The following is a 26,068-nucleotide window of genomic DNA, read 5'->3' on the forward strand; positions in this document are numbered from 1 at the left end:
CAAGTCTTTTAATATCCCTAGTGTTAGCTGCTTCCTATGCAAAAAGGTGATGATGATAGTTGTTTCCACGTTCATTGATGGAGTTAAATGAGATAGTGCGTGCTAAGTGTTTTGTGTAGTACCTGACTCTAGTAAGCACGTGGTGGAAGGTGGCTCCTGTTATTATTTCTGTAGTTGAAGTAATAATTATAACTTTGTAAAACAGTTTCTAGGAAACTATGAAATAGTCCCTATGAAAACTATCCACGGCAGCTTAGGGGCAGAATAAATAAAGAGACATAGCTGATTTTCTTTCTTAATGGAATTTCCACTTTAATTTCTTTCTTTAAAAAAAAACACAAAAAACGAAAAGGAGGGCAATGTACTGTGCTACTTTTCTATTTAAAAAAAACAACTGTTCTCAGATATTTTTTAGAAATTGTAGTATTGAGCCATTGCTCAAATGTAGCATTATTGAAAGAAATACAGTTTGAGGAGAATCATATATAGCACCACCACTCAATTGTCAAAGGGAATAAGGCTTCTAGTTTACTGATGTGTTTATTAGTAAATTGAGATTTAGCATAAATTCATACTTAACTAAATGAAACATGGCAAAAATGATTTTCAGAAGTATTCTCTGAGGAGTCCACAAGATGGGAACCTATTTCTATTAAAGATACATACCTACCCTTTTGAGAGCCAAAAATTGTGGAGATTTCTCTTTCAGTTTTTAAAAGTGAGAGAACTACAGAATATTCTGAACATCTGTTCTTATAACCTTAAGATTGCAATGAACTTTGATAATCTCTAACGAGTAAAAAAAATACCTGAAGATTTTTTATTGGGAACAAAAATGCAGGTGACAGCAAATACATTAGATTCTGTCTCAGAGGTTTCTGCAAACTTTTGGATTACTTAGCACTGACAAGCTAGAATATTCAAAGGTTTTTTTTTTTTTTTTTTTTTTTTAATTTAAGGCATGAATTGTCTGAATTTCCCCCGCCCCTTTTGTTCTAAAGGTTTTGTCCAGGTAGCTTTTGATTATTTGCTTTAGAGCTTATATTTGTCTTAATCCTTATGAATTTGGAATTCTTGTTAAAACAAAACAAAATCATTTACTTGAAGATCCTGGTTACTTTGAAACCAATTGGCTAGGATTTTGTCTCAGTCCTAAGAATATAGGTAATGGGGCAGTCCAACAGGCACATAAAATTAGAGCAGACATGCTAGCTACTGGCATGATAGCTGCCACCCTCTCTGCTTCTCCCTAGAAAAGCTTCAGCTTTCTTTGATTTCAAATAAAATCCCTAAATTTAAAATAAATTAGGCAACATGATGTTTAAGGAGAGCATATTGCACAAAGAATAAACATGTATGACTGCAAAAACCATTGTGATTTTTAAGTCAGTATTGCCTTCAGTTGACAAATATGGTCTTTTTAATGCATTTCACTAAGAGGTAAAATAGAAAGAGGCACAAGGAAAGACAATGTATCTCAAGGAATAAATCTGAAATTCCTTTAGGATCTTATCAGCTTCTCTGGGATCCTCAATATTCTCCTCGTTATATATGGATAATTGATAGGATTGTATGTTGTTTATGCCTATCAAATTTGGCTAAAATTACCCCAAAGAATAAAATGCCATTTTGAATAATCAGTTAGGTAAGAATATTAATATTATTGACTTAATAACATTGTATTAATAATAACCATTATAATCACAGCGATAACATTTATTGAATGATTGCTATGTGTCAGTTATTAAGTACTTTATATATATTAATTCCATCCTCACAGCAACCCTGTGAAACAGGCAAAGCTATTATCCTCACTTTCAGATGAGGCACAGGGAGGTTAAATAACTTGCCCAAGGTCACATATAAGTGTGTAGCTGGGGTTCTAACCCAGGCAGGGGAACTATACTATATAGGCAGATGATGTGATGCTACTTACTTAAACTGACATGTTTAGTTTCGTTTTCTATCTTCATCCCACTTTTGAGGAAGAATTACGTGACATTTTCCTCTACATAATTTCCCCTTTAGGACTGCCAAGAGCAATTGAAGAGATATAAACAATTCTGTTGTTTACTCATTACTGAGATCCTTAATTATGACTTAATTTCATTCAGGAAATCAGGTTGTACATCTTCTGAAGAATCCTTTGACTGCCTATGCTAAAATTGTATTAGAATCATAATTAAGTCAAGTCATAGGGAAACAGCTATCTCTCGCTCCATCTATGTGATGAATGAGAACAATACTGTCTTTGAGCAGTCTAGGAGCTCGGGATGTCTTAGCTATTGTGAGACTCCTAGTTTCTGGTTTTCAAATGGTATCTTTGTGAGTTTGGAGGTCGAGGTGGGAAGAAGTGGACATTCAGGGGTATGGGGTGGGGGGAGAGGCCAAAAAGGCAGATCTCCAAGTGTTCCAACCCCATTTCAACCAGAACAGCTCCACTTTTTGTTTGCTTGTTTGAAATACAGGGTCCACTGGTTAAAAATGATTATTTGTCCTAGGTCAACCAACTTGTACTGAAGGATTCTACAGGACTAGACGGTAGGCTTTGTACATGTTTGTGGTGTGTTTGGGAAAAGAGAGACTCGTTTTCCTTGATGTTGGTGGTTCCTAGAACTGTGACCTAGAACCTTTATTAAAGGGTCTAATCCAGCTGAGCTGGAGGCCTTGGCAGGAGCTGGTGTGATGCCTGGCAGAGCTCCTCTGTGGGGGAGCACACACATTACCTCCCAGCTGAGAGTCTGGCCTGGTGACTCTGCGTGGAGCTCAAGGCTCTTTGGCTCAGGTAAATCACGTGGGACTGGATTCTGGAAACAGTTGGACTTGGATGTAGTCACACATCCTGTTCCGTTCTTAGGGGTGTCCAGGGCAAGTGTTGTTGAAATTCTGAGGAGGAGTGCTTAGCGCTGATACAATACCCTGATGGCTCCCTGTTCAGGTGCAGGCTACCTGGGGGAAAAAGAACTGAGTTCTGATATGGTACAAATTACTGCTATAATATAATTCAATATTGGGCAAATAAAATCATACAGTGGAAGAAAAACTATACGATGTTAAGTTCTGAAGTGAACCTATGTTGGAGACTTGAGCACATCATGTCCACATGTATAAATATGGCTGTGAAGTATGCTCTTTTCCATCCTAGTTTTGTTTCTGGCATTTAGGGAAAGGGGTACTGGTGCAAGGACTCTGCTTAGACAGGAGATGCTAAGTGTGTATACTGAGTGGGGCTAGTGAAATAGGAACGTGTTTTTTGTTTCTTTGAAAAATCATGTTAATAATTCATTTGACCTAATTTTAACCTGGAAATGATTCTCAAGTGTCCCTTTTCTCTCTTCTTTCCTGAGGGTAAAAGCTGGTGTGAAATGCTCTAGGTCTTTGCCGCGCCATGGAGCAGTGGCATCAGCATTACCTGGAAGCTTGCTGGAAATGAGAGTCTCGTTTATTCTACTGAACCAGAATCTGCATTTTAACAAGATCCCCAAGTGATGTGTTTTCACATTAGATTTTGAGAAGCCCTGCTCTCAAGTATGCGTGTGAAATCCCTTTGGTCATTGCATTATGGGTCCACTAGATGTCACTCTTGTAACCTGGTAATGGAAAGGCTTTTTTTTTTTTTTTTTTTTTTTTTTTCAGTGAGGACTTGGAAGAATCCGTGAATATGAACACGTTATTAGGTGATTTCCTCCCCATCCTTAGAGCTGCTGATATACACGTTGCTTATTTAAGGTGAAACTACCCTTTCTGGTTCACAGTCCTGGAGAGAGATGCCTGGGAATGATTTTCGTTTTGTGGAATTAGCGCTTGTACCTTCCATTTTTCCGTCCTTCAAGCCTCCTGTTGCTTGGGTTAGTTCTGTCATTATATAACCTTAGCACAGACTATGCTGCAGTCGCTCTGACTGACTGACTCAAAGAGAACAGCATCCTGGCCTGCTCAGCACAGTGGCGCAGAATAAACGTACAGGTTTGATCTCTGTAGAAATGACTGAGAGCAGAAAGGAAGCAAGGCTGTATCCTGAAATTAGCATCAACCTCTGTGTGATTGTTGGAGGAAGGGCAGCCCTTTCTGAATTCTTGGGGTGTCTCAGGGGCGGTTTTACAAAAAAGGCCACTTCTGCTTAGAAAGAAGTGTCCCAAGTGTAACCTTGAAGGGCGTTGGTTTCAGCCATGAAGATGGATATAAGGGACATTTACAGATAAAGTAAGGTCCAGAGGGAGATGATGGACTTTCAGAGATATATGAGGCCCCTAGGACAAGTCCTGTTAACCACTGGTTAGGTCTGAATATTAGGAATGAGAGGTGAAAAGGTTAAGGACTATGCTTTAGACTATCCAATTTTTTGCCGGATGCCCAGCTTGAGAAAAGTTAGTTCTTGAAATAAATCAATCTCTTGCAAAATTCTCCTCCCTCTGAGTCTGATGTGGTTTTTCGTCTGTTTCAGTTAACAAGGGTAGCAAACAAGTAGTAAAGTAGCAGGTAGGTGTGTGTGTGTGTGTGTGTGTGTGTGTGTGTGTATGTATGTGCACTTGGGTGTGTTTTGTGACTGTTTTTTGTGTGTATTTCCTCTTCTTGGTGTGTGGCAGGGGCATTTATAATTTATAATATCACTAAATGAGTAAAAAATGTTTAATTTGATTTCAGTCTAGTAAATATTCTTATTGATGTGAAAACAACACGGTTTTAGCTTAAATATAACTTTCCTTTGTTCCAAATAATTAAGGTGGCCATAGTATTTACTTTGACTGTTTAGAGTCCTTTTTGCAAGATCATTTATTATGAGGTGATTTCTAATGACCAGGAGCAGAATTAATTTTCAAGCATTTTATGGAGAATCAATTTCATTTTTTTAAAGTAGTATCTAAATTATGGAAAACAAGCTTGAAATGCTCATTTCCCATTCCTAGCCACGGTCTAAATTTCTACTTCTGCAAGTTGATAGGATTTTACACCACCATCCCCATCACTGTTGGATTTCCTTTTTAACTGTTGCTGCTAAGACTGCAGATGCTACCAGATCTAGCAGCGTACTTTAGATGTATTGTTTAAAAGCATGGGCTTTGGAGTCAGACAGACCTTGGGCAAATTGCTTCATTTCACCGAGCCTCAGTGTCTTCATTTGTAAAATAGGGACAATCCTACCTGCCTCATGGGCAGTGGTGATGATTTAGTGAGACAGTGCATATAAAGTACGTGGCCTAGAGTCAGGCACATGGTGTATGTTCAGCAGATGGTAGCTGTTATCCCCATTTTTTTTTTTAATCCCCATATTGTACCCATCCCACAGACCCCAATCCTATAGTTTTTGTCCCCATCTCTCGGTTGTTAAAACACAGTCCTCCTCCTGTGGCAGGAGCCCTTGTTCCTACACTTTTTCTCCACCAGAGGACAGATCCAAGTCAAGGAGCTGTCCTTTCCCTCTGCCTGGCAAATGTGTGTGTGTGTGTGTGTGTGTGTGTGTGTGAGAGAGATGAGTGGATGGGGAGCAGATCAGTACCATGCAGAGTGGTAGGGAGGACGTTGATCCCAGCACTGCAACAAGGAGAGAAGTTCTTACAACCCACACTGGAATCCTCAATGAAAATTCCCCTCTGTCATAAAATGGTGGTCAAGTTCATCAGAACTGAGCATAGTTAGCACTGTTAGTATGGTCAGTACAGCCATATCACAGGCTGAACCATGGTCCTATTCACCAATTTAACCATTATTTCTCAAGAGAAACAAACTCGAAGACGCAAACTGTGAAATCTCAATTGGATTTTTGCAATGCAAATTCCGGATTGCCCGCTCTTTATTACCTTTACTGCTTTGGAATGACCTTTCTGGTTCAGAGAGGACCTCTAGACTTCGAATAGCTGTAACTCTTGGGGGGGGTCACTGGAACATTACCTGGTTTAGCAACAGTGTCAGAAAGCTACTGTGAGGCAGTCCGAAGAGACCTTTCATCCTGAAAACACCCTTGTAGGAGTTTTGGCAGTTCCAACATAAGCTGCCCTATGGTTTGATTTGATAATATCCTGTTGATGAAGAACAATGGAGATTTCAATGTAACCGCAATAGTATTAGTGTGCTGCCTCAAACAGAAGAGGATATAAAATACTAAAGAATTAGAAGCACTCTGTATCTTAAAAATATACTCTTATTTTTCTTGCTAGACCTTTGGAGTCTGCATTAGGTTTTTTTTGTTTGTTTTAACAAAGTTAACTTTAATATATATTTTTGATAATTGTTTAAAATGCTTTCTCAAAAAAAACCTTAAAAGGGGTATGGATTATTATTTTCTTCCTACCATATCATTCTTGTTTCCATTTCAAGGAGTCAAATCAGTAAGGTCAGTCCCAGTTCGAAGAAGCTGGGGGATAGGGAACAAAACTTATAATGGTGTTACTGTGTAGATTGCAAAAGAATCTGAGGTTTGTTCAGCAAATATAATGGTGCATTGAGGTGTTGTGTTAATATGGGGGGCCAGAAAATGAGCTCTGTGTATAGTGAATCTGTTAGGTGGCAGTTTACAGTTTAACCTAAAAATTGGGAGAAAGTTGCTAAGTGCAGAGGAAGCATGAGACCCAATCTGACAGAGACTCGCTAGGGTGGTGGTGGTGGCTGGAAGGAGGAGGGAGAGAAGAAGGGGGTTCTGTGGTGTACTGGGGGAAGGTTGGGATGGCGAAACTCTCCATCCATGTAAACAGGAAATTGACAGTTTTGTAGAAAAGCAAAGCCCCAAGTGTTTAAATGCATGTAAACTCCAGTATAAAACAGAGTGGATAGAATGATTGGTGGCAGGTAAGGATCACAATTCCATTTGGTTTTCACAGGCTTGGTAGAAGGAGAAAATTTAGAAACTAGTGAAAACTGGTACTGCAGAGTTAGGAAATCTATAGGACTCTTAGGGATGGATGAGCTGATGGGATTATGACATTTTATATATAGAAATGATGAAAACAGAATAAGTATAATAAAAACAGAAAATGTACAAAATAATGCTGGACAAAGAAATTCACCGAGGATGAGAAATTCATGCTCAGTAATAAGAATATATTTAGAGATATTAAGGACCAGTGGCTTTTAAACATTTTTTCTTTCTTTCTTTTTGCTCAGAGTTACTTTGAGAAGCTGATGGGCACTATGGAATCCTTGCTCAGAAAAGTACACATACCCATATACATGCATGATTTTGCACATGATTTCAGGAGCTTCTCAGACCTCTTGGGACCCATCCCCGGATTCCTGCCAAAGACCAACTGAATTAGGGTCAGGATATCGAAATTCTATTGATAACACCAGAAATTTAGACCAAATAGTAATTACGAAGGAAATTGTACCCTGAGACTGAAAGATCTCACATGAATGTCTGCTTCATAGGGGAAGAAGTTTTAGAATTAAGGAGGGAAAGGAATTATACTGGACTTGGGCCTAAGATTAGACAGGGATTGGTGTAAGAAATTATCTGTGACTATTGTAATAATGCTCACAACTCAATTACATTCAACCTTCTGAAGGGGAGTGAAAGAGAAAAAAATTCCGTTATATTATTACTCCGTTTTAGAAAATGGAACTATGATCAAATCAATGTGTGCTTTAAGTTAAAATTGAAAGTAATATTTTAAGAAGTCTGTAACTTATAGGAAACCTGGAAATGCTTTAAACACATTAGTGGTAGGGCAGGAAAATATGTCACATACCAAAGATTAGGAGCTCCTATAAAAACTTTTGCATCCATCTCATAAAGTAAAAGAAGCAAATATAAGGGAAAAAAGTAGGCAAAAGATTATTCAAGTGAGAACAGGGAATGCCTCAAAGTGTGACAGGTCAGGTGTAAATAAGAAGCCAGTCAGACTGTAAAGGAATTCAAGAAACAGCACAGAAAAGACTGCAATCCAGAAATAAAAGCTTTTTTATACATGAAAGGCAGAAGGTCACTTGGAAACTCCATGGGACTGCTTGATGATCAGGGTGCAAAAGACGTGCTCATGGGGAAGAAAGGAGATCTAGGGGCTCAATGAACTCTTTGCTTTGGTCTTTGTTGAAACATAAAAATTTCCTCTGTCATCATGTCTTTTGAAGCAAAGAGGTGAGAGATATAGTATTAGATCAAACAGTGGTCAGGGAACAGGATGTTCTACCTGATCGACATGCTGGATATAAGTAAATTGCTGAAACTTTATGGCATCCATTATAAAGGGCTAAGGAAACTCAAGGGAATAAATTGACCAAAATGTAAAATAAGTCTTGTACTCACTCTTCAGTATGAGTGAATTCCACTCTTGCTTCCTTTCTAATGAGGACACCCTACAATCTATCGGTGAATCTCATTCATACTGATGGACTTCAAAAGTGGTAGGATCATTGACTACTTGGTGTAATGAATGGAGGAAAGTAGTCTGTTTTCCATGACATGCTGGATTGTTTGAAGAGGAATAAGCACCAGGAAAAAAACAACAAATGTAATTTGTTTAGACTTTCAAGGAGTCCGTTACAAAGTTTCACAACAAAGCTATTCCAAATTGTGTTACCATGGTATTAGGAGGAAGATTTTGTCACACATAGGTATCAGTAGAGGAAACAGAACGTAGGGTGTATGAGCCTGCTGTTGGTGGAGACATGTAAACAGTGAGGTGCCTCCAGGGATTTCGGCTGGACTTGGTTATTATACATATTTATAGATCATCTAGAAGAGTATGTACACAATGAAATACCTGAGGGTGCAGGACTAAGCTCCTTTGGCTAGTGAAATTATAGCTCAACAGGAATAAGCTTTTGAAAGATCATATAAGTGGACAAGAAAGTGGCAGGGAGGCTCAGTAATGTAAGCAGTGCTACCAATTTAGGCAAAAAGAAACCAAACTAAACTTGTAAAACTGTGGGCTCTGAATTATTTAGAAACCTGCTTTCCTTTAGGGACCAGGAAAGGAATTTGGAGTCCTTGTATCAATAGTTGCATCCTTCTGAATAGCCCAGCGAATGTTGGAAGGTTGTGAAACCAAAGGTGCGCTTGAAGCAAAACCATTATGCCTCTGCATTCTTTTGGTTTTGATTGTATGAGAAAGACCTAGTTTCAAATCCTGACTCAGTCTTTAAAGGATTTTTATGAGGACCAAATTGAATATATGTGAAATTGCCTAGTATGGTGGTCCGTGGCAAGCCCTGAAGGTAGTATCAGGGGGGACATGATGGAAGTAGAGTCTCCTGGTTGGACCAAATCATTCAGGCTCTAACTTGGTATAGGAAGATGTTGATCTGTCTTCTCTCCAACTCAGCTACAAGGAACTAGCTTCTTACAGGGGAGACAATTTAATTTCTGAACAGCTCTAATTGTCACTAAGGACGTTATACTTAGTTGAAAGCTACCTTTCTTGTGATTTGTAGGCAACAGAGTAACAGAGAAGAAAGGGGACTTGAGAGATCACTCATTCAGAACCTCTTATTTTATGGATGAAGATGAGGAATATAAGGTGGGATGTATTTCTACCCACATGACTTCATAGAAACTTGCCTCATTGATATTTCTGTTTGCATTATTTATTAGTGTGTTTATTTTACCTTGATATTTGTAAGGCCCTTACTATGCAGGCCTATCTTCACCTTCCCTTGTTTAGCATCCATTACCAGTTTTTAATACTGATCCCACCCTCAGGCTGATTTATTTTATTTTCTGTATTGCAGCTGCTAGTCCTTCAGAGCAGGGGTTGGCAAACCATGGCCCATGGGCCAAATCCATCCTGTGCCTGATTTTATGTGGCATGTGAGCTAAGAATAGATTTTTAAAAAAAATAAATTTATTGATTTTATTTATTTATTTTTGGCTGCGTTGGGTCTTCATTGCTGCACGCGGGCTTTCTCTAGTTGTGGCGAGCGGGGGCTACTCTTCCATGCGGTGCACGGGCTTCTCATTGCGGTGGCTTCTCTTGTTGCGGAGCACGGGCTCTAGGTGCATGGGCTTCAGTAGTTGTGGCTTGCGGGCTCTAGAGCACAGGCTAAGTAGTTGTGGCACATGGGTTTAGTTGCTCCGCGGCATGTGGGATCTTCCCGGACCAGGGCTGTAACCCATGTCCCCTGCATTGGCAGGCAGATTCTTAACCACTGGGCCACAGGGAAACCCAAGAATAGTTTTTACATTTTGAAATAGTTGAGAAAAATCAAATGAAGAAAAAAATTTTGTAATTCATGAAAATTATGTGAAGCTTAAATTTTAGTGTTAATAAATAAAGTTTTATGAAATCGTAGTCACACTCCTTTGATTATGTATTATCTACGTCTGCTATTGTCCTATAACAGAAGAGTCTTGGCAGAGACTGTATGCCCTGCAAAGCTGAAAATATTTACAATGAGCCCTTTACCGAAAAAGTTAGCTGACCCTGGTTGTAAAGCGTCTCCGAAGACCCAGTCAGCATCACTCTATATTTCTCAATTGGCCTTTTCCTTTCTCGGAGTTCCAGCTTGAATTCCACTTCCTTCATGACCCTCAAAAATTTCTCTTTCCTCTTTACATAATACACAGTAGTGTTTGATTGATTGCATAGTTCTCTAAAAGTTTTATATATATTGTTTTGTCCTTTTTCCCCCCTCTTTTGTAAATGTAATCTTTTTGAAGGCAGGAGCCATATAATGTGTTTAGCAACATAGCACCAGCCAAGGATTAGGCTCATAGTACTTGGCTCTAACGAGGTATTTGCTGAATTTAATTGAATTTCTTTTAGTGGTATCCTCCAGAATTCATTTAAGGAGCCATAGCAGGGAAGACAGGATTTTGATATACAAATAATTTATGTGATTACTGCTTTAATTGTGATTTGTACAGAGAACTGTGGGAGCCCAGAAGAGCAAGTAACCCAGGGAGTCAGAAAAGGCTTCCAATAGGAAATAAAATTTGATCTTAACCTTGAAGACTGAGTAGAGTTTGCTAGGTGAAGAAGGGAGAATGGGGAGGAGAGGGCTTGAGCATTCCACGACTGGGTGTGTACAAAGCATGGATGGAAGAATGCATCCAGGTGACCTCTCATTCCCTTTCCTCTGCCATAGAGGGATGAACACCATCCTAAGTCTGGTGTTATCAATATCATGAATACTTTTATCCTTGTATTACATAGGTATACATCTTTATAGACTATCTAGTACTGTTTCACATATTTTTAAAACTTACATAAATAATGTACTGATACAGCATTCTGAAAATTGCCTTCTTTTCTTTCAACCTAATTTTTATGAGTTTTATCTGTATTAATACATGTAGTTATAATACATGCATTTTTCATGCCTTGCATTATTCCATTCCTTCAGTATGACATGATTTGTTAACCATTCACCTGTTGAAAGATGCATGTATTGTTTCCCATTTTTTTACTTTTATAACATTGCTATGAGCATTCCTATATATTATTTTTGTTGTTCATATGTCTGAAATTCTCTGAAATCTATAACTGAGAGTAGAATTTCTGGGTCATAGGTGTGTGTATCTTCAACTTTGCCTGATATTGCTAGAAACTGAATTATATAACTAGATTTTCTAATATCACATCATCTTTGCATTCCCAGGAGAACCCATTGGTAATAATGTATTGTTTTTCCACACTTATCAATTTATTTTTCTAGAGTTTCATATAGGATTTTTACATCAATTTTCATAAGTAAGCTGGCTCAGAATTTTCTTCTCTCATATTGTTCTTGTCTGGTTTTGGTTTTTATGTTATTATGTAAGTCTCATAAAATGAGATAGGGACTATCCATTACTTTTCTTTTCTCTAGAAGGTTAGAATTATCTGAGTATTAAAAGTTTGGTGGAAATAATCTGTTAGACCATATGGGCTTAGTGGTTTTTGGATGGATGGATTTTAAGTTACAGACTTATTTTTTGGTTAAAGATCTATACAAACTTTCTATTTCTTTTTAAGTCAGTTTTATTGAGTTATATTTTTCCTAGAACTTTGCCCTTGTATTCTAAGTACTCTAATTTATTGTCATAAAGTTAAGCATATTGTCTCATAATTAAAAAAGAACAACTTTGTTGTACCCATTGTTTTGTTTTTTGTTTTCATTCCTAACATAGAGAAAAGAATGATAGGGTAGTGGTTAAAAGCAGACTATGTAGCCAGATTGTCTAGGTTTGAATTTAGGTTCCACAATTTTCTGGTTGTATGACAGTGAGAAAGTTATGTAACTTCTCTGTGCCTCAGCTTCTCAGCTGTAAAAGTGATGTAAAATAGCATCTACCTCATAGGCTGTACTTAGACTTTTATAAATATTTGATTGTATGTTGTAGACCCTTTTGATAACTTAACATTAATTTTTTATAGATAATAAAATTAAAGAAGAAAAATTAGTTGAAATCCGCCATTCAAGAGATAATATAACTACTACTAAAATTTGTGTGCATTTTTTTCCAGTCAGGTCTTTCTCTTTTTTATGGGTGTGTGCATCTGTTTCTGTATAATGTGTATATCTATCTGTGTTTTTATTTGTATTCCTAGATTTGTAGAGATGTGTATATGTATGTATATGCATATAAATGTAAATATATCTTCAGTTTTTCTTTATCTGGTACATCTGTCATATTAAGGATCATGTTCAAAAACATGATTTTTAATGTCCCATGTGTTAAAAATGAGGCTGTGTTGAATAGGCATGTGTATAACTCTGTCAAAGATTTTTTAGAAAATAAAAGATGGAAATTACCCAATGGGTTTTTCTAAAAGTTTGTATGGATTTGATTTTTGTATTTGATTATTGTCCCTGATCTCATTGAAAAGCATCAATGGCACATCTTTATCACTTGAGTTTAAATGTAAACTCCTTAACATGTCATAGAAGGGATTTGTCCTCTGCTTATCTTTCCTGTTTCAGTTCTTAGTGTCCTGTCACACTCTTTCTAGCTGTTGTCAGCACTTGCTGTTTGTGACTGTGCCATACTCTAGCCCAACCCTAGAGATTTACCTGCTCTGCTTTCTCTATGCTGCGATTTTTCTGTTGGTGATTGGCTAGTGAATTCATTTGCATTTTTTGTTCAGTTAACCATTTGTGGAGTTAATTTCTTATTGATTTGTAAAACTTTTCGTATGTTGAGGGTATTAATCTTTTGATATACAGTTGTAATATTTTTCTGATGTTATTTGCATGTGAATTTTGTATGTGGTGGTTTAATTTATGTAGAATATTTTGATTTTTTAAAATGTAATCAAATCTATCACTTTTCTTTAAAATTTATATTTTTAGAGTAATTAATTTTTTCCCATTACAGATATACTTTCGTTTTCCCATTTTTCGAGTTTAAAATTCATCTATAATTTATTATGGTATGTAATATGAAGTAAATTTTAACAATTTTTTCTCTCTTAATAATATACTAATTATTTCAGAATATTTAATTAAACAATTTATTCCTTGTCCACTGTTCAAAGTGTCAATTTTATCATATATTAAATTTACATATGTTGGACTTTTTTCTGACCTCTCTATTCTCTGTACTCTTATCTCCTCTCAAATCTGTGTTACTCTGTGACTCATAATGTGCTCTAACATTCTGTGGCGAACATCTACCCCTTGTTTTTCCTTTTTATCTTTTACTTTGATATTTTTGTTGGTGACTTCTTTCAAAATAGGTAAAATTATTTTTTTCGAGTGAAAAAATCCCTTTAATGTTTTATTAGGAATTGCATTAAACATATACATTGTTTTGCAAGAATTTTCTCTCTCACTTACTGATTAATGTATTAGTATAATAGATTTCTTAATATTGAGTTATTCAAATATTTCTGGGACCAGTTGTCTTCAATCACAGTTTACTTTTCTTTTTAAAAGCTGCTTATCTAATTTGGTAGCATTGTGCTTAAATTTTTTATATGTTTTTCTAAGAGTCATTAGTTTTCTTTATTGTGTTTTAGGTTGTAGTATGAGGGCAGTGCTAGATTTGGGGATCAAATTAGCCACTTTTCCATTTTTTTTTTTTTTGTGGTACGCGGGCCTCTCACTGTTGTGGCCTCTCCCATTGCGGGGCACAGGTTCCGGACGCGCAGGCTCAGCGGCCATGGCTCACGGGCCCAGCCGCTCCGCGGCACGTGGGATCCTCCCGGACCGGGGCACGAACCCGTGTCCCCTGAATTGGAAGGCGGACTCTCAACCACTGCGCCACCAGGGAAGCCCCACTTTTCCATTTTTATTGTTTTGAATTTCTTTTTTATCTTCTTTTTAAATTATTTATATATTTAGATATAATTTACATATAATGTGTACGTTTAAGGGGTATGATGTGTTGATTTGATGAATTTATGTATTGCAATGAGATCACCACCATAGTTAGTGTTAGCTAACACCTCTGTGATGTCACATAATTATCATTCTTTTTTGTAGTGAGTACATTAAGAGCTAGTCTCTTAGCAGTGTTGAAGTTGTACTTCTTTATGTAACAGAAGAAGTATATTTTCTTTGAATGTTGATAAAAGAAATCTTTTCAAAAAACTATGGTTGCAGTGCCTTTTCTTGGGGGTAAGTTTTAGTTTCTAATAGTTATTTGTCTATTCAGGTATTTGGCTTAATTAATGATCATTGTTCTAAATATGTTTTCTCTTGTTTTATGAGTCACCTCTGTCACCAGGTCTCTCTAATTTTGTGTGTTTGATGATTGATCCTCTTTTTCTTACTTCAATTTAACTCAGGTTCTTTTTTTTTAAGAATCTCATCTTTATCAAAATGGTGATTTCTTTTTCTTAAAATTTGTAGCAGAGTATTTTTAGGATGGTCTTCATTTATCAATGTTTGAGTCTTTTAAATTTACAATTTTTTTAAATTAGGAAGGTGAACTTCCATTATCTTTTTATCTGTTTTTAGAAATACCAAATTATCTTTATTTTGGGTCTCTGTCTTCCTTATTTATTATGTCTTTTCAATTTCATTCTTGTTCCTTTTCTTCTTTTTGTTTGATGGTGTCAGTGCACAAATTCTGGGGCTTCCTCCCCAAGCCCTGCTTTCAAATATTGCTTATTCTTAGTTGCAAATGAAGGCTGTGCCCCTTGCTCCCCACCTGTTGTATCATCATCTCATTCCTTAACAAGATCTTCTTATATTTTTATCAATGTTGTTTTCAAGTTGTGAGTTTTCAGTGGATCTCCAGTGATTTCATTTATTTTGGTTCATTTAGAATATACTTGGCAGAAAATCCTTAACATTTCTCTTCCAGTGTCCTTTATTCCAGTACTGTCCTTATTCTTCTTTTTAAAATGATTTCTAATATATAAAAATTAATGACTAAATAAATAAATCCATTTAAATGGGGATCTAGGAAGAGTAACAGATAATACTTTTCATGTCAACTTCTTTCTTATAAGTTATACATCGTTTAAAAAAATCTTTGCCTATCTGGTAGGTGAATCCTACTCATTATTGTTTTATTTTCATTTGTTACCTTATTAGTGATTATGAATGTTTTTCTCATTTATTAAATAAGTAATGAATTACCTGTGTTCTTTGTTGTGGTGTGAGTCTTCTTATGAGCTTTTTGCAGGTTGACAATATCATGTCCATCTTACAGTTGTTGTAACTACTCTTTCCCAGTCTGTTTTAAAATTCTATTTAGGTTTGTAATGTACAAAATGTTATGTATAGATATTAAATTTGATAATTTTTCTTTTTTGACCTCTTTTATTGTTTTTATGCTTAAAAAGTATTTTCCATCCTGAAATATGACAATAATTTATCTCTTTTGGTCAAATTTTTATGATTCCACATGAAAATATATATGTTTATTTATCCCCTTTTAAAAAGTAAACAAATTATGTTACTGTTTCCTTGAATGGATTATTAGCTTTATTTTGGGATTCAGCATAATGTACTAATAATAGTGTGATTGTATTTTTTTCACTATCCTTCTGAGATTCTCCAAGCTTTTATAAGCATTATCTTGTTAATTCACATAACACCCTTTTGAGTTAGGTAATAACTGTGATCAGAGTTCCACATGCTGTTTTTAGAAAACCTCTTAATTTTGTTAAGAAAACATTTGTAAGCAGTTTTTAATGACTAGCTGACATCACATTTAGAGTTTGGGATGAAAACATAGTTCTATTTAATGGCAGCTTTGTCAACTCATCTTTTATTTTCTGTCTTTATTTATTTATTTACTTATTTTTTTGCGGTACGCGGGCCTCTCACTGTTGTGGCCTCTCCCGTTGCGGAGCACAGGCTCCGGATGCGCAGGCTCAGCGGCCATGGCTCACAGGCCCAGCCGCTCCGCGGCATGTGGGATCTTCCCGGACTGGGACACAAACCCGTGTCCCCTGCATCGGCAGGCGGACTCTCAACCACTCTCAGCCACCAGCGAAGCCCTCTGTCTTTATTTTTTAAACCTATGAAAAATTTGCTATACTTGTACCTCTTTCAGAAATGACAGGGATTATGATTGAGGAAATGGAGATTTAAATTTTTATATTAGTGGTTCTCAGTCTTAGCTTCACATTGAAATCATCCAAGAAGCCTTTTTAAAATATTAATACTCAAGTTTCATGCCCAGAAATTATTATTTCATTGTTCTATGATGGGACTGGGCATTGAGAGTTTTCAAAAAGTTCCCCAGGTGATTCTAATGTGCAGCCAGAGAAGAAAACCATTATTTGACATCAGTGGTTTTCAAAGTGTGGTCTCTAGACTTGCTGCATCACCTGGCAACTTGTTAGAAATGTGAATTATCAGGCACCATCCCAGATCTATTGAATCAGAAACTCTGGGGATAGAGCCTAGCAATCTGTGATTTGTGGGGGATTTACTGTTTTTTTTGTTGTTGTTGTTGTTATAATTGTAGATTCACATGCACTTGGAAGAAATAACGCAGAGATCCAATTTCACTATTTTTACATGCACTTATGTGTATGTCTTTAGTTCTGCGCAATGTTACCACATATGTACTACCACCACAGTCAAGATACAAGAATCTATGGTTTCCCAAGCCACCAGGTGATTCTGATGCAGCCAAGCCTTGGGAAACATTTTTAAAATGAAACCATAAGAACAGGAACAGATCATTTTTTCATAAGGATTCGTCTGAGTAGTCTAAGTGTGCTAACAGACCAGCAACATAGGTCTCACCTGGGAGCTTGATGGACGTGCAGGGTCTCAGATCCCATCTCACACTTAGTGAATCAGTCTTCATTGTAATAAGATCCCTAGGTAATTTGTGTACACACTGAGCTTGAAGGATACCTAATGAATGGGTAAAAACAAAACAAAACAAACACAAACTCAAAAAACAACAGCAAAAAACCCAAATCAGTTTTCTGAAATTGGGTTCAGATATTTATTCTTGTAGTAAATAACTCTTATAGTAAAGATAATTTCTCTTGTAGTAAAGATAAACTCAGTTTTTAAGCAAAACTGGTATCAGTTTTTCTGCTTTTATATCTTAGTCATTTCAAGATATATTTTGTTAGGTTTTTTTTTTTTGATAGACTTGGATCTTTTGTTTTTGCCACATATGATATAAAATTTGATATTTTCTATCAATTCATCTTAATATTACAACATCTTAAGTACAAGAAATATGATAACTATCGTCAGCTTCATCAATATCAAACATGAATGCATCTGAATGCTTTTTTCCCCATCTCTTTTTTTCCACTTCAGTCACTAACTTCTGACAAAATTGGAGATACTAGGTTTGTCTCAGGCTCCTGTTGAAGCTCTTTTGGTGTCTATCACTATTTTCTGCTTTCATTTTTATATTTGTTTTGAGATCCTGAGAAAGAATTTTTAGAAAAAAGTGCCACACAGATGGAAAGATATACCATATTCATGGATCGGAAGAATTATTATTGTGAAAATAACAATACTACCCAAGGCAGTCTACACATTCAGTGAAATCCCTATCAAAATATCAATAGCATTTTTCAAAGAACTAGAACAAATAATTTAAAGATTTGTATGGAAACAAAAAAGACCCCAAATAGCCAAAATAATCTTGAGAAAGAAAACAGAGCTGGAGATATCATTCTTCCTGACTTCAGATTATATTACAAAGCTACAGTAACCAAAACAGTATGATACTGGCACAAAACCAAACACGTATATCAATGGAACAGAATAGAGAGCCCAGAAATAAACCCACACAGTTATGGTCAATTAGTCAAACAAAGGAAGCCAGAGTATACAACGGAGAAAAGACAGTCTCTTCAATAAGTCATGCTGGAAAAACTGGAAGCTACACATGGAGGAATGAAATTAGGACCTTTTCTCACATCATATACAAAAATAAACTCAAAATAGATTAAAGACCTAAATGTAAGACTGGAAACCGTAAAACTTCTAGAAGAAACCATAGTCAGAATACTCTGAGGTAAACCGTAGCAATATTTTTTTGGATATGTTTCCCAAGGCAAAGGAAAGAAAAGCAAAAATAAGCAAATAGGACCTAATTAAACTTAAAAGTTTTTGCACAGCAAAGGAAACCTTTGACAAAACAAAAAGACGGCCTGCTGAATGGGAGAAAAGATTTGCAAATGATGCAACCGACAAGGGATCAATCTCCAAAATATATAAACAGCTCATACAACTCAATATCCAAAAAATGAACAGCCCAATTAAAAAATGGACAGAAGACCTGAATAGACATTTTCTCAAAGAAAACATACAGATGGCCAACAGGCACATGAAAAGATGCTCAACATCACTAATAATCAGAGAAATACAAATCAAAACTACCAGGAGATATCACCTCACACATGTCAGAATGGCAGGCACCAAAAAGACCACAAATAGCAAATGTTGGCAAGAATGTGGAGGAAAAGGAACCCTTGTACACTGTTGGTAGGAAGGTAAATTGGTGCAGCCACTGTGGAAAACAGTATGGAGGGTCCTCAAAAAAATAAAAATAGAACTACTGTATGATCCAGCAATTCCACTCCTGGGTATATATCTGAAGAAAACAAAAGCACTAATATGAACATCCCAGTGTTCAGAACAGCGGTATTTACAATTGCTAAGATATGGAAGCAACCTAAGTATCCATCAGTAGATGAATGGATAAAGAAGATGTGTATATACACAATGGAATACTACTCTGTCATAAAAAAGTGAAATTTTACCATTTGCAATAACATGGATGGACTTGGAGGGCATTATGCTTGGTGAAATAAGTCAGGCAGAGAAAGAAAAATACCATATGTTATCACTTATATGTGGAATCTAAGAAATGAAATAAACTAGTGAATATAACATAACATAAACAGACTCAAAGATATATAAAACAAAGTAGTGGTTACCAGTGGGGAGAGGAAAGGGGGAAGGGGAGGATAGGGGTAGGAAATTAAGGTACAAAGTACTATGTATAAAATGAATAAGCTACAAGGATATATTGTACAGCACAGGGAATATAGCCAATGTTTTATAATAACTATAAATGGAGTATAATCTTTAAAAATTGTGAATCACTGTGTTGTACACCTGAAACTTATTGTAAATCAGCTATACCTCAATTTTTAAAAAAACCTTCCACTTTGTACAACCACTGGGAACACCCTTCTAGTTGCTAAATAAGATGCTGCCCAGTTCATGAATTGCCTAATAGAGCCGATTAGATCTTTAAAAAAGAAAAAAGAAAAAAAAGAAAAAGAGCTACATTGAGGAAAATAAATAAGACCAGGCTGGGTAGCTCTATTGATAGATATATTTCTTATTTTAGGACATTTTCCAGCTCTCTTCTGCCTTGATCCCTGTCAAAGAATAAATAAGGATATTTACAGTTTTTTCCTCTCATCCTTTCTCCATACTACATGTAAGGTGCCAGAGATTTATCAGTAAACAAGATATGATTCTGTTTCTTAAGGAGCTGACTGTCTATTGGGGATATGTAAAATCAATCACAATGTGATGAAGGAAGCGTGAGAAGAAAACCAACAAGGGAGTACCCAGCTCATCCTGGGGAAAATGTTGTCAAATAGGGTTTCATAGAGGTGCATCTATTCAAACTGAATGCAGAAGGCTGAATAAGAATGCTCTAGGCAGATTTATCAATCAAAGGGTCAGCAAAAGACAAATTCAGCCGTGATACTTCAAATGGAGATACTACATACAACAGTGAGGCAGAGGGCAAAGAACAGATAAAGAGGTAGGAAAAGTGGGAGACTATTATCTCTCCATAGGGCCAAAGGGACAAGAAGGAAGTAGAGTTCTTGGAGCCCAGTGAGAGCTGAAACTGCAGAAGAGGCACTGCCTGGTTGACGCTGTAGTCGTGGAGACACCTGGCTACTTCCAGAGGTACAGTGCCTAAGCTGTGAGGGAGCTGCGAAGAAATTCTGTGAACTCTTTCTCTTCCCATTGGTGCCTCCCATTGGCTAAACCTAATGAAAAGTCAGCTGGCAAGGGAACTGGGACTGCAGCCCATTGGGTCAGTGTCCAGAGCACCAAGCAGGGCAGAGCAGGCTGAGAAAGGATGGAGGTTGAAGGGTAAAGTAAAATAACTAGGAGATAAGGGAGAAATGTTAATTTCAGGGAGAAGGAACATTATGTACTGACGCACAGAAATGTAAAAGATGATTGGCAACTCTGGGGAATGACAAGGAGCACAGGAGGCAGAAATGAGAAAGGAGAGTAGAAGCAGGAGATTTATCCAGAAGCAGGCTGGATAAATATTAATAAATAGCTAAGACTTTTGGGGACAGGCACTTTGTTAAATACATAATTTATTCCATTCAATCCTCACATGGTTAGGAAGTTGGCCATGCCACATAGCAGTTATGACTCTTGTCCACAAATGTAATTTTTTTTTACATTAACTCAGATTTGGCTCTGAACCTTTACCCCATCTTGGTAAATTGTATTTCAGTCATTATTTTGATGCCTGCCTTCTCCTTTGAGTTCCATATAAATCCAGGAGATGAGCATGGTGCCCACATAAATGGGGAGGACCCTAATTTCCAGGCCACTAGATTCTGCTTACCTTCTCTTTGTTACTTGGAATCCCTGGATTTTCAACCATGAGTGGGACCCTGGAGTCTTTGTGGAGGCTGTGAGCCCCATTGAACCTTAGTAGGTTCTTTCTTCATCATTCCTAAAGTCATAATCTGTGTCAGAATCTTTTGGTAAGAGTCTTAGGAGGTATATTGTCTCTTGTTCCTCTTTTAGTCAAGGTTATACTTAGAGTTTTTAATTTATAGCAGTTATAATCTGTGACCATTTTGTATTTTTATACTTTTGTAACCTATTCTACTTTTGGAAAATATAAAGAGTTACTGCTCCTTGGAGATTCTGGGGTGCTTTACCACTAACTCTCTTGAGCAAGGGTTGGCCAACTTTTTTGGTAAAAAGCAAATTTAGGCTTTGGAGGTCAAGAGGTGAAGTTGAAGATGCTATGTAAGTACTTATACGATACGAGAAAAAACAAATTTCCGCAAGATTTTGATTAAATTAAAATAATACTAATTGAGAAGAGTATTTTTGGTAATACAGATTTGCGAATGAGAAAAGTATAATTATTTTGGGGGGGATAACATTTCACTTAATTGGGGTGCAAAGTTATTGTTCCCTGTCATCAGAATTGATTGTAAATGTTTATCGCGTAATGCTGACCTGTAATAAGAATTTACATATTTCATCTTTGAAAATGTCTTTTCACACAGTAAGGTGTTGCCGAATAGTGCTATCAATCCACAAGCTTCTGATTTTAATTGAGCATATTCATTGCCTGGAAGGCATTTATAGAATTTATTAGATTTTTTTCTCCTGATGTTTTCCTTTTACATGTCATTATATTGCAGATTAATCACTTAGAATGGAAAGTTAGGTGGAAGCTCCTTAATTGCACAGTTAAAAGGATTTTGAAATATGGAAATTTCCTTTGCACTTGCATCGAAATCTGAAAAACATTGCTGTAGTTTGAGCTCACAAAATATATCTGCTGTAAATTTGTGTGGATATGAAATCTCACTATTTGTTTTAACCTTTGCCATCATGGGAAATATGTAAAGTAGCCCAACCTTACTTTTGATTCAAACAACATTAGTTTTCATTGAAATGACTTAACATTAATTGTCATTGAAATGACTTTACTGTTATAAAAATTTGGCATGTATGTGCTATTTTGCCTTGTAATTTTAGGTAGAATTCATTGAAAAAGATTATCAAGTCCACAGGAAAAGCTAATTTCCAAAGCTATTCTGTGGTCAATGGTAGTGGTTGGGGGTTGGGTTTTTTGTTTTTTGTTTTTTTTTTAATTCAGAAAAGACTCATTCCTGACCCTGAGCTTAAAAAAATCACAGTAGAACTTTATACTGTTAAGCCATAGAACTGCTGTGTGGTAGAATGAGTCAGGCTATTCAGCTTCTATTTCTGAGAAAACTTCATAGGACTAACAATGGTTAAGCTCACAGAGCAAATGAAGATTCCTATTAACACTATTGGTTTAATGTCACATGAGAGATTCAAATATTCTCCTCAGTGAATAACCTCAGTGAATTCCTGATGAATAATACAGTGAATAACCATAGGCTTTAACCATACATTTTTACAAGCTCTGTAACTTTGTCCAGCCAAGCCTTTTTTTGCTCCACACATAATTTTTACCACCCTAAGTTGTAACACATCTTAGCAGATTTCACTTAAGTTGTATTGAATTATTGTTTTTTTTAATTCGTGTGAATATTCTTGTTTGTAGTTGTTTTGTGCAGCCTTTCATATAGGCTAATTCTTCAGTCACTTCAAAATTGGCATTGACTCCTGGTATAAAGAACAACTGAGCAGTACCCATGACATCTGTCATCTCACCAAAGCCAAGGGAAACCTCTCAAAATAATTTGTCTCATTTTTAAATTGACTATATTGATATTGCTCCCAGTGTCTTCAACTCTTTGAACAACTGTTCTTGCCAAGACCAAACAAGTTTATTTTCTCTGGACCCATTGCTTCAGCTGCTGCAATCAAACATGACTTAAGTCACCATTGGTAAATGTCCTTCCTTGCTTGGCTAACAAGTGAACCACTTACAAACTCACTTTGGTTGCAGTCTCACTGTTATTTATTTATTTTTTACTTCGGTGAAGAAATTCTGCTGTGGTGAGATAGCCTGTTTTGACTTTGTAATATTTTCTGCCCACTGGATTTTCTGTGAGTTGGGAATACTGTGATGAGTGCTTAATCTGGCATATATTGTATTCTTTTAGTATAGATAGAGTGTCATTGAATAATAAAGTGCTTTGTCACCTAATTCAGTAACAGCATGGTCCATCTTCCAGTGTGTACTGAAAGTATGGCACACTTCTCTTGTTTTGGTATGATGGGTATGCACTGGTAATAAAAAAAAATTATGGTAAGGTAATACATATGACATTTGAAATGCTGTTGAGTTATAACTGCATCACTGTGATTCATGGTACAACAAGCAGGTGTGCAAAGCAGTGAGAGTGAAAGAGCCACATGTGGCCTCTATCACAACCAATAAATTTTTTAATTTTATTTTTTTATTGAAGTATAGTTGATTTACAATGTTGTGTGAATTTCTGGTGTATAACAAAGTGATTCAGAGATATATATATATATATGTATATATATATATTCTTTTTCACTATGGCTTATTACAAGTTATTGAATATAGTTCCCTCTGCTATACAGTAGGACCTTGTTGTTTATGTGTAGTAGTTTGTATATAGTAGTTTGTAGCTGTTAATCCCAAACTCCTAATTTATCCTTCTCCCACCCCCTTTCCCCGTTGGTAACCATAAATTTGTTTTGTATGTCTGTGAGTCTGTTTCTGTTTTGTAAATAAGTTCATTTATATCATATTTTAGATTTCACATATAAGTGATATCATATGATATTTGTCTTTCTCTGTCTGACTGACTTCACTTAGTCTGACAATCTCTAGGTCCGTCCATGTTGCTGCAAATGGCATTATTTCATTCTTTTTCATGGCTGAGCAGTATTCCATTATATATACACCACATCTTCTCTATCCATTCATCTGTCAATGGACATTTAGACAACAACTAAACTTCTGTAGTGCAAAAGCAGACATAGATGTAATCAGATGATCATGTTCTAATAAAACTTACGTACACTGAAATTTGAATTTCATATAATTTTCATCTATTATGAAATATTATTTTTCTTTTGATTTTTAAAAACTATGTAAATATGTAAAGATAATTCTTCTCTGTGGTCCTATGAAAATGGGCAGCAGGCTGTATTTGGCCTTCAGGCCATTGTTTGCTGACCCTTGCTACCGACAATTGCTGATCTATGATAATGAGTAAAATCTCAGAGACACCAAAAAATACAGATGTCTAGGTCCTGCCTTAGGACTTGGCATACAAAGTTAGGAAACCCTGGCTATCTTGTTTACCATTAAATCCTCAACACATAGATGCTCAATAAGTATTTTTTTAAGTAAGTAGAAGACAATTTCTGGCATATAATAAGCCTATAAAGGTCTATTGGATGAATGAAAGATTTACTGTATATCTTACATAATATATGGGATCCTAAAGATAGTGAGATGAAAATGAATTGTTTAATCTTAGAGCCATTAAAATAGAGAGAGGCTAGCCTCGAGGAGCATGAAGTGTTTAGTAGCTGGGAATCATTTTGGCCAGGTTACTAATTTATGTAATAATAACTGGAGAGTTAATATTATTTTGGTTAATTAAGGTGTGAGGGAGGTGTAGCAAATAAAACAATCTGCAGGCTATTTCAATAAGTTTCTTTACAGTTGGATTTCATAATTAAATTCCTTTAAAAGGTTATGTGGAGAAAATGAAAGAATTTTCAACAAGACAAGGTTTTCAAGCCAAAGAAGCTGGTAGCTAATTGCATTTTTCAGGAGGGTGAACTCAGTGTATTTTAGCTATTTTAATATGCTAGACTATTTAACCAAAGACCCCCCTCCCCAATTAATATGGACTTTCAGGAATCTGGTTTGCCTCTAAGATATGGTAAATGTGGGACATATGATTGTTAACCAGAGGTACATTTTTTTTTTTTTTTTTGCGGTATGCGGGCCTCTCACTGTTGTGGCCTCTCCCGTTGCGGAGCACAGAGCTCCAGACGCGCAGGCTCAGCGGTCATGGCTCACGGGCCCAGCCGCTCCGCGGCATGTGGGATCTTCCCGGACCCGGGGCACGAACCCGTGTCTCCTGCATCGGCAGGCGGACTCTCAACCACTGCGCCACCAGGGAAGCCCCAGAGGTACATTTTATACTACATTTTCAAACTCATTTACATTGCACTCATAGAACTCAGTAAGCTTTTTTTTTTTTTTTTGTCACAAATCTGCCTTTATTGTGAGCGGCAGGTGGGACACTTCCAGCATAGTAAAATAAATAATTTACAAAAGCAGGGATTCAGTGAAGCCGCCTGGTTGGGACCCTTGGGAGCTCATACGTAGATGCCGACCCAGAGCAGCGGGAAGAGGACTCCAAAGCCCATGAAGAGTGAGGCCACCAAAGATTATGAGGAGCTCTTTGTAGATATCCCAAGTGTATTTGGTGGAGGTGACCTCATGAACTAAGAACCAGGCGGTGAAGAACATGCCAGTGGCCAACAACCACGGTCAGATGGGGGAAGACAGCCGGGTTCACTGGGCTGGTGTACCTGCTCAGGGCCTCAAACTCCATTTTGCTGGGCACAGGATCCTCAGTAAGCTTTTCAGCATCCTCTTTGGCATGGGGCTATGTTCCATGGATACACACTGATTTATCAACTCGGAGGCATTTCTCACCCCAGCAGCCTTAACTTTGTGTTCTGTCACTTACTAGAGCAAGATTGGACATGACATGGCAATATTAAGTACAAGTTTCATGTTCGGTTTATTTTTCTGCTATAAGGGTGGGATACTGGCTAACACATCCTAACCGTATTGTAGTCTAGGTGCTTACCCTTCGCAAGCCTTGGTTTCTTCCTCTGAGAAGTTGTAAAATGATCTGCTTCAGAGCTTGATTGTGGAGATTAAATGAGACAATATGTGTCAGCTGCTGAGCACAGTGCTTACAGAATGGTAATGGTAGCTGTTATTTATATTAAATGACAGATTTCATACTGTAATATTTCTTAATTTAAGATGACTAGGTGACTGTTGACACTGCATAATACAAGCTTATTATGGACA

At 36.7% G+C, this 26,068-nt stretch overlaps 1 protein-coding gene and 1 pseudogene across 4 annotated transcripts in view; one reads left to right on the top strand and one right to left on the bottom strand.

The window, feature by feature from the left end:
• The window catches only part of SUGCT (succinyl-CoA:glutarate-CoA transferase), a 793,918-nt gene that overhangs the window by 150,738 nt on the left and 617,112 nt on the right, over window positions 1-26,068 (top strand). The window lies entirely within an intron of this gene.
• Window positions 24,481-25,673, bottom strand: LOC149748458 (dolichyl-diphosphooligosaccharide--protein glycosyltransferase subunit TMEM258 pseudogene; annotated as a pseudogene).

The sequence above is a fragment of the Delphinapterus leucas genome, chromosome 9 (genome assembly GCF_059928025.1).
Source record: "Delphinapterus leucas isolate spDelLeu-1000000601 "Yukka" chromosome 9, BTC_Dleu_Yukka2, whole genome shotgun sequence".
NCBI classification, from domain to species: domain Eukaryota; kingdom Metazoa; phylum Chordata; class Mammalia; order Artiodactyla; family Monodontidae; genus Delphinapterus; species Delphinapterus leucas.